Genomic DNA, 10,160 nt, shown 5'->3' with positions numbered 1-10,160 from the left:
GGAGAAAAATGTGCATGTGCACCAACTAGTCTTTCTCTCCATTCTCCCACCACACACAAAATTGGCCCAAGCCCTCTTAGCTGAGCTTAGAACATAGTACAAGCTACCCACAGCTTGAGTTTCAAAGTGTTTCATCAACTACATGTGCTGGGAGGAAGAAAAGACCAGTCACCGATTTTCTGATGATTTGGGCCTTTTTTGTGGATGAAGTTGGTTATTTTTTAGTTTTCCTTATCTAATAATTAAGGGAAACACTCTCGTGAAAAGATCCCCTTCAATGCTTGCTTCCTCAAGCTCAATTGAAGCCTCCACTAATCATTTATGATTAAGCACTAGTTAATGTCATTAGTATAGTATTAGTAGAAATTGGGTACATTTGGGGATACAATTGAGCAATTAGGGTTGTATTTAGTGTGTTTACACATCGAAATCACTAATTTTTCATTGGGGCTACCAACAAGAAGCTCTAGAAGCAAAAAATAAAAATTTGGAAGCTCACACACTACTTGTATTTCATCTTGTTCAAACATTCATGTTTGCCAAGTTGTACGAGATTAGCTCGGGGGGTTCAGTATATGTAAACTCTCTATATCACGTCTGTTCAAGGCGCAGTATAGAAACCCCTTATTTGTAAATTTTCCATGAATAAAACACACTTTTTTTTATATTCAATCTATAAATTACCCCTTTAAATGGTACCCTTGTGTTTGTAAAAAATGTGTAAAAAATGGATTTAAAAAACCCCTTCTGTTGAACCCATGTGCTATGCTTACATATTTATGAGTGACCCCAATCTCCCCCTTCCCCCCAAGGAGATTAGACACTGCCAATTGAAGCATCATAAGCTCATTGATAAGACCTTCTCATTATGGCAACATCAACAAGCATCACTTCGCATATAGAGAAGTTCAATAGGGAGGGGTTCCACACCTGGGCAACACAAATGAAGTACCTTCTCATGCACAAAGAACTATGGAGCTAGTCAAAGAAGATGAACCTATTTCACCAAATGATGAATGGATCAAAAAGGATGAACAAGCATTGTCACTCATTGGTTTAAATCTAGGCAAAAATATTATTATCACATCGACTCTAAGGAACACGCAAAAGATGCATGGGATACATTAAATCTCGTGTTTGGAGCTAAGACAAGGAACCAGGAAATTCACTTGAAGATTGAGTTCTATGATCTAGAAATGAACTATAATGAATATTTGGCTCAATTTGTGAGGAAAATGAAAAGCATTATGACCCAGTTAGATGGCATAGATGCTAGGATTGGAGATAAAGATGCAGTTGCAATAATCTTAAAATGCACTTGTCATCACAGGAATACAATGCATTTGTCACAACCTTGAAGAATCTACCAGAGTCAACATTTAATGGATGTGTCTCCTCCCTTTTGGAGAAGGAGAGAGATTTAAAAGGAAGAAATTCCAACAACAATTCTAGCACTAGTGAGCAGGCATTGTTCACCAAAAGCAATTTGAAGTGTCATAATTGTGGCAGGAAGGGGCACTTTCAAAATGAATGCAGGTTCAAAGACAAGCCAAAGTGTAACTACTATAACAAGTTCAGGCACAAAGAAGAAGATTGCAGATTGAAGAAAAGCAAAGGTAACTTATGGGGACTACTTCGACCACCAAGTACAAAGATATCCCTAGTGATCAACTCCTCTAAAGAGCAAGGAGGCGACAACCACCACTACCCTAGCCATCTGTTGTAAAAGAGGGGTCACCATATGAGTAGACACCCATCTTATCATCTTTTCTTTGTTGTGTGTATCTACCTGACCACCTGAGAGTAGCCAATTGAGCACCCAGGGGGGTAATAATTATTGTGTAGCTCACATTCGACCACCTTGAGTAGCCCAGAGATATGGCACCAAGGGCGGGTGTTGAGAAGTGTGGTGCCATAGTGCACATGTAGAGGCAGAGAGTGAGTAGGTGAGCATGAAGCCATATGGCAAAGTGGTTTATCCCTCATGAGCTCAAGGATTGTACTACCCAACTCCTATAAAAGGGGTCATTTTCAAGCAATGGAAGTACAAGCACTTGCACACATCTCAAGTCTCTTTATGAGTCCAAGCTATTCTATCTTGGAACCTAATTGATTTGAGTCTATTGCACATTCACATCACCATATATGTAATTAGGTATCACCCACCTTACCTTAGTCTTAATCACCATTAATGTAGGATTAGGGTTTATGTCAAGCTTCCATAGACAAGATTGAGGTACAATGTTCAATTCTTGACAATATCTTCTACTATTGCTTTATTAGATGTGGAGTTTTCAGCTAGTCCATGCTATATTGATATAAATTTGCAAGGTCACGATGGTTATGGATTTCCATCCATTCCTGAATTTGGTGGTCGGTATGGTTGGCTGTGGACTATGCGCAAGGCAATTAAAGGTGATATGTACTACATGGGGAAAGGATTGAAAGATGTGCTATTGGGAGTGACTTGTTGGCTGTAACTCTTGACTTTCAAATGGAGTTTTGCATTGAAGTTAAGAATCACTTGAATACCAAATTTGCTGATTCTTCTATGGTGAAATTTTTTAATATTCTTGCTCCTCTTGGATTTCCGTCATCAAAAGAGTTGAAAAATTATGGTGCTGTTGAGTTGGATGCCTTGGTTTTGCATTATGGATATGCTGTCACATTGGAAGATGGTACACAAATTGATGCAATGTTAGATGATAGATGCTTAAGGAAAGAGTTTCATGTGTTCAAAATTCAAGGTGCGTTAGATTGGAAAGGTAAGTCACTCAAGGACACTTGGTGTTTGATTGGGAGAAATGATGTGTGGCGTCAAAAGTATTCTACATTGTTGTCTCTAGCTCAAATTGTAATGTTGAAATGTAGTAGTACTACAGTGTGTGAAACAGGTTTTAGTGTGCAGAACATTATCAAAAGTAAGTTGAGGAACCGGTTGGAAATGAAGAGCATGGATGTACTTATTGGCATTTCCGTTGAAGGATTGCCACTTGTGTCCTTTGATTTTACAAATGCTATTGGTTTATGGAGAGCTGGAGAAAGGACCTCAAACATGTTTATTCACATGTGTCTTGGGATATTTGATTGATTCAAATTACTTCATAATGTTTTGTAATTGTGTTTCTATTGAAGTGTGATGATTGCCCAAATCACTTCTATGGTTGTCCAAAATCACTTCTATGATTGTACTAAATTGACTATGTAATGCTTTATCAACTATCAAGATGGATAGTATGATATTTTTCATACATCATTGTGTAATGTTTAATTTGTCAATATAAAGTTTTTAAAATTTAGTTTTTGAAATGCATGGTGTCATCAAATTTGCGACACGTGAAATTTCTAACACCTTCAGATATTCTCCCACCCACCAATGTCATTGGGCGCACATTCTTGTTGCATGGCCGCACATATCAAAGCCACATCCTAAATTAGGCTCAATGCATCTGGTCGATCCGCCCATTTTTGTACCCCAACCACTCGTTTAGACCACTTGGTTGGTTTATGGCCATTAGAGTTTATACTAGGTCTAGGGTTTGCCTACATAAGCTATTTTTTCATTTCTGTAAGGGCTTTCGCCACTTTTGCAAGAAGAGACTCATTCAATAGAGAGCTTCCTCACTTCCTAAAGCTTGAAGCTATGGTGATGGCTGTATTTCCCCTTATTTTCTTGCTTTTGTGGAGTGAATATCAAGTCTTGAAAGGCACAATATGCTTCTCTTTGGTCCTTTTGCTTAGTTCTTGGTCATGGTTGCTCCTCTCTTACCTCTCCTGATGGGCTTTTTCTAGGGCTTATGCAGGTATTCAGTAGATATGGAGCTTCATCCCATGATCGAAGCTTCTTCTTCGAATGCCCTCATTGGTGCGTATTGTTAGGAGCGCCCAAGTGGCACTTGAACCCACCCACCCTTCCTTCGTTGCCATGTTGCAGCCCCCCTCGAGAAAACTAGTGCTCCAACCTCCTCAAGATCTTCACACCAAGCATTTTCTATTAGATATCTCAATGCCCCACCCTCAACAAGTACCACTAGTGATGCACGATGCTCAAAGTTGTAAGGCCCCCATATGAGGAGAAGCCATGTGTAGCACCAAACGGACCCGGTTAGCTGGATGCCAAATGAGGTCTATTGCGTGACCTCGTTAATGGTTTGTAGATGACCCATGTGGGCCTAGTCTACGAGTTACTACGTAGGACATATGTGTAGAGAGCTGATGGGTAGCAGTTACGGGCCTTGTTTCAGGGCCCAGACGATTTTGGAACGTTCTGGGAGCTGCGCCATACCCTCTTAGGGTCTGTTGGAAGTCTATTATAGTGCCAGCCAATCCATTATGTGAAATATCCTATTTTGGGATATTGCGTCGAGTCGGCCTCGACATGACTAACAATATATATAAACGCTGTCACGAAGCGTTTAGATCATCTTACAGATTTCCAGTCTTCAGGCAAATAAGTCCTTCATCAGATCGCCATCTAAATTCCACTATGAGAGTGCACAGGTCGATAGCACTATTAGTGTAGTAGAATTATATAATTCTACTACACTAGTAGAATTATAATTTTGATTTTATCTCTACTCTCGCTGTTTACCTTACGTTTCTAGCCAGATCTTTTTTCGCTGCGCTGTCGTGTATTTTTATATAGTATCAGAGTCTCAGGTGGCTCTAAGAAGCGCTTGGTACTAGAAGGTCTACGTAGAGCGATGGCGTGGTTTAGGAGGATCCGGAGGAGCAAGCGGCTCTAATGGAGCTGCTGCTGCTGCTGCACTGGGTGTGACGGCTGCGCCAATTTCATACCCACCTCTCAGAATTCATCAAAATAAATCTAGATGATGGCACTAACTACACTTTATGAAAGTTGAAAATCAACACCATTCTCGATTGCGATGAGCTTCTGGAGAACCTTCTAGGAACCGTTGCTAACCCCTGACCTCGCAGATCCTCTTCAAATTGATACAAGATGACTTTCATGTTTGGAAATGCAGGAACCTAGATGCTCTCTGTTACAAGTGTCATTGATTCTGTAATGACCCTAATTTAGCACACTACCAAGGCAAGTGAGGCCTGGGCCATACTGAGGGGTTAGTATGAGACGCAAAAAACCATGAGAAGCTCTTAGTGAAGTACTCTATAAGTCCTTGTGATAGAGAGAATAATTAGGCCGGATTCAAAATCTGGAAAATCAGCTTGCTCTGCGGAGATGTTTGTCAAAGGAGAGACGGTGGAGGCGTTCATCACACGAGGATCAAAAATATGTACGACCAGATGGCCGCATTAGGGATATCAAAGTCTAGTGAGGAGGAGCTAGCTCGAAGGTGCATTTGGATTAGTCTAGAAAAGTACGATGGATTGGGGACAACACTAAATACTCAGGTACGAAGGCCAACCATTACATTTGAGGACTTCTGGGCTACGAAGAGGAGATGCGGCTGAAGACCTACAAAGACAGTAGTGGCGATGTTGCATTTTTCACCAATGCCAAGGGTGGCAAAGGTGGATCTTTTGATGAGGACAAGAAGAAGAAGAAGGGCAAGTTTTAGTAAGAGTGCTTCTACTATAAGAAGAAGGGGCACGCAATTCTGGATTGTCGCACAAAGAAGGTCGATGAGAAGAATGTCGTACCTGAAGCCAGCAAAAGGAAAGTAGTTAGTGAATAGCCGTCGTAGAGCTGTGTTTGTGGCCCTTCAGGAAGTGTGTACCTCTGCTCAAGTGCCTTCAAATGAGGAGTCTTAGGTTTTGGATAGTAGAGAATCCCGTCACATGACCAGTGAGAAGAATTGGTATAGCTCCCTCCTCAAGCTCTTCACACTGAGTGTTTTCTATCAGATATCTCAATGCCCCACCCTTAACAAGTACCATCAGTGGTGCACGATGCTCAAAGTTATAAGGCCCCATATGAGGGGAGGCCACGTGTGAGCATGGGACATTGGTTGGATATGGCTTGCGAGCTAAATGATGTCTATTATGTGATCGTTGATGGTTTGTAGATGACCTATGTAGGCCTAGCCTATAGATTAGGTAGGACATATGTGTAGAGGGCTACTGGGTAGTAACTCAAGGCATAGTGCATCGAGTTACAGAGCCTATTTGAGGGCTAAACGGTCTTGGATCGTCTTGAGAGCTCCGCCATACCCTTTCAGAGTCTACTAGAAATCTATTATAGTGCCAACCAATTCATAATGTCAAATATCCTATTTTGGGATATTGCGTCAGATTGGTAGTTAGTTGGCCAACCACCTCGACATGGCTAACATTATATATAAACGCTATCGTGTAGTGTTCCGATCATCCAATTGAGTTTCACTATCCTTCAGGAAAAGAAGTCCTTCATCCATACTTTGTCTAAATCACCATCTAAGCTCTGTCGCCACTCTGGGAGCGCACAGATAGATAGTGCCATCAGTTGTACTACTCTGGTATAATTAGAATTTTGTTTTTCTCTCTACTCTCACTGTGTACCTCGCGTTTCTAGGTAAATCTTTTTCCATTGCATTGTGCCATGTGTTTTTCCATTAGGCTGGGAATAGCTCTCACCCAATCTCTAATATGGCATCAGAGCCCAAGTTGGTGAACTTGGGTGCTAGGGCCTCAACCAAAGTGTGGCTTGAGGGGGGTGCTAGAAATGCGATCCACACTTCTAGAGAAAACCAGCTCCTTTTGTGGAGACTGTGATTGAATATGAGGCCTGTAAAGGAAGAGTTCCATAAATTGGGTAGATCGGAGGTTCTCCATCACCTTAAGGTTTTGGGGTTTAGATGGCTAGGCCAATTTGTGGAAACCTTCTAGTTAAGCGTGCACTAGCGTGAGCATTACTGGGATAGGTGACGTCTCGGGAAGGGGAGGTTGGGAATAGCTCTCATCCATTTTCTAATATTTTAACCTCTCACAACACCCCATCGGACTCACGATTGAGGAGATATGAGCTCTTCAACCACTATTGTCCTCTAGGGTTTCTCCCACAGTCAGCAAGAAGAAGCAAGAAGAGAGCACACACTACAACACGTCGAGGGCATATCAGCATTTTCTATATCTCATTTTTTTAAATTAAAAAATTGGGGTAACTCATGAGGATTCTAGGTGCCTCCTTCATGAGCTCCACTCACCCTCTTGAGGTGTCAAAATTTCCTTTTTTTACTAATAAATCCCAATACTAGTCAACTCTTCATCTTATATGAGAATTTACTCATTTTTGGGAGATTTTCTTTTATTCTTGCAATTTTCTTATTCAAACACTTGGATGAACCCCATTGGCCCTTTAGAACACTCTTTGGACCTTAATCCATAATTTTCTGAAAATGGGTATCCTTAGGCTAAGGTGTCTAATGCACATATTCAATTAATTTTTAATGCATATTAGAAAACTCTTTTTAAGCTTCTGTTTCAGGGGATCTCTTCTTATTGACTGGAAGAAAATACCTATCCAAAAATATTTCAAAATTGTATTACCTCTCTCTATAATATTTTCTCTCTCTAGACCAAAAACAAGGGAAAACAAGATCTTTTTCCATTCTGAGGGAGGGGGGGATGATTACAAGAGACTGAAGGGGAGGTTCTTACATCTTTATATCTCAAAAGCTCGAGGGACGAATCTTACATCCTACCACCCCACTTAAAAAACGAGAGATGTCCTCATCTCGCACAGATAAAGGATAATATTGGTAAAATCATCTTCTTATTCCTAGGGCAGTACTTAATTCAAAAATCAAATTCTTGATAGGGAACTGAAGATTTTAGACTTGATCATCAATGGTGACATAAATCTATCCGTCCGCTTTCTTCCTACCACTACATCAGCTATTGGCTCATACTGTGCAGCTATCTAGGGTGGGACTCTCTCTTCTATGTCAAGTCCGTTTTTCCAACTCAACGAGATGCTCAAAGAATCTCAGGTGTGAAAAGACCACTCTATTTATAATTCGAATAAAAAAGAGTTAAACTTTAGATTTAACTGGTTCTGGGGTTCCTTAAAGTTTGGTCAACCCTCTCAGAATCCTGGGATAAAGATCCCTTCTATAAGAAGAAACATATAGAACTCATTATCAGAAAATAGTTCATTCATATCCTTAACACAATAATGGTCCATCAGACCAGTGATTTCCAATTAACATCTGAACATTCCCCACGGGAATTTCAGTTATACAGGTTCTCAATTTGTCATTCCACAATTGGGTCCACTGGGCCAAAGGTCAAGTTGCAAACAATCTGTCAGCACAACGGTCCACTATTCTCGTAGTAGTGATCTGCTGAAAGTCTTAATTGTCTTCCAAAGTACTAACATCATCACTGGGATTCTCTCCATTCATCATCATCATGACTTATCTACTTTCAACTAGAATTCAAAAATCATCATTCTTCAATCAGAATCCAAATCAATTCATCAATTCTCAAGCAGAATTCTAAAATCATAATAACCAGCATTCGAAATCATCATCTAAGATAGCATTTTTGCTCATAACTTCAAGGTCTTATATTTACTCGTATATATTGTCAGTATAGAGCGGTAGTTATACTCACAGCATATACATGTGGTCATGGCCCTTGGTGTTATAAGGCAAATGCCAACGTGTCTAGGCCGCAAGCAAGTCGGGATTTCACACAATTGTGGTACTTCCATCTAAAAACCCAACTCCCAATTTATGAATCTCCATTCTGAATATTAATTCGTACAAGTTTTAACACACAATTACAATCTTTCACTAGTAATTCATAAAATTTTGACATTTCTTGCTTCTTGGTTTATCAACTTCAACCAAATTGCTCTGATACCAGCTGTGAGATCCCTGACCTGTCTGCGCATCGATATTTGGAGTGCTGGCAGCGGAAGTAGCAACCTCACGCGTAGGGCAAAACTTCCCACTCGGAGCCTCGCCCACGAATGTCCGGACAAGAGACTAATCCCTCGGTTCTTCCAAAACTGAACCCGAAAAAAAACTTTCCTCACCTAGAAAGCATAGGCGATTCCTCTAGGAAATCTTCTAACGTAGTCAAGAGCCTTAACTATCCTTTGTATTCTGACACCCGCGGGTCGCATGGCCGAATCAAAGGAGGAACTTTCCCTTGGTTCATAGTAGAGACCAATGCTTTTTCTCCATGAAAAGAGGCACAGCCGTTGATTATTTTCCATAGAACAAGGATTATCCTCCTCCTGTGACTTACTTCAACTATCATAACTTGAATAGAATTAAATTTTACTATAGGAATCCATCGATCCAGCCTAACCCCATCCAATCACATGGGTTAGCCAACCGCCCAACCACTGTATTGATAGGATCCATTATAAAAGTTTGGTTATGTTTTGTCGCGGGGGTACCAAGGAAAAGAGTTCCTATGCTCCCTAGTCAGCTCTCATGAAGAAATTAAATAGACACACCACTTATACACCGAATATCAAATTTTCTTTTCTTAGATTCACTATTTCCAAACAGAATTGCAACAAAACCACAGAGTTTCCATCATAATCCTCAGTATTCGAGTTCCAAGTCCAATTTCCAATCATTCCTTTCTCGGCGTACCAGAGCGCTCACCACCTGGTCAGTCCCTCTAGGTTCACCTAGTACTTCACTTGGGGGCCTTTTCAATTGTTCCTAGCCCATGGTACCCAGGAATGTAATCAAGATTTTTCCATAAAATCCATATTCCATTCATTCTTTCCTTAGCATACTTATGGCATCATATTGGCAACCAGAATGCTCACCACCTGCTCACTCACAGGGCCCTTTTCAATAGTTCCTAGCCCATAGTACATAGGAGTATAATCACATAAAATCCATATGGACTCTCCGTTGAAGATCAGCTAGATTAACCAACAAGATTTATGTAAAAGAGCCATGAACTCATTTATTGAAGACCAGCAAGGCCAATCAACCAGATCCATGCCTGTGTTTAGAAAACAACCCCAACTCATTTTCTTCCTCGACGCATGCGTGGGTATCGTGGGCGACCCAGATCTCGAGAACCGTATGGTCAGTGCCCTCTAGGTTCCTCGCAAGGGTGACCACACATCAATTCTCATTAATCCACATCAATCACATCAATCCACACATCAATCAACATCAACCACATCAATCCTCATCAATCCACATCAATCCACACATTCCACATATCAATCCACATCAACCACATCAATCCACACATTCCATATCCTTCCACACATCACTCTA

Source organism: Cibotium barometz, chromosome 19 (assembly GCF_041138505.1).
Source record: "Cibotium barometz isolate CiBa-2024 chromosome 19, ASM4113850v1, whole genome shotgun sequence".
Lineage (NCBI taxonomy): Eukaryota > Viridiplantae > Streptophyta > Polypodiopsida > Cyatheales > Cibotiaceae > Cibotium > Cibotium barometz.
The sequence above is the reverse complement of the archived record's forward strand: the minus strand, read 5'-3'. Positions refer to the sequence as shown.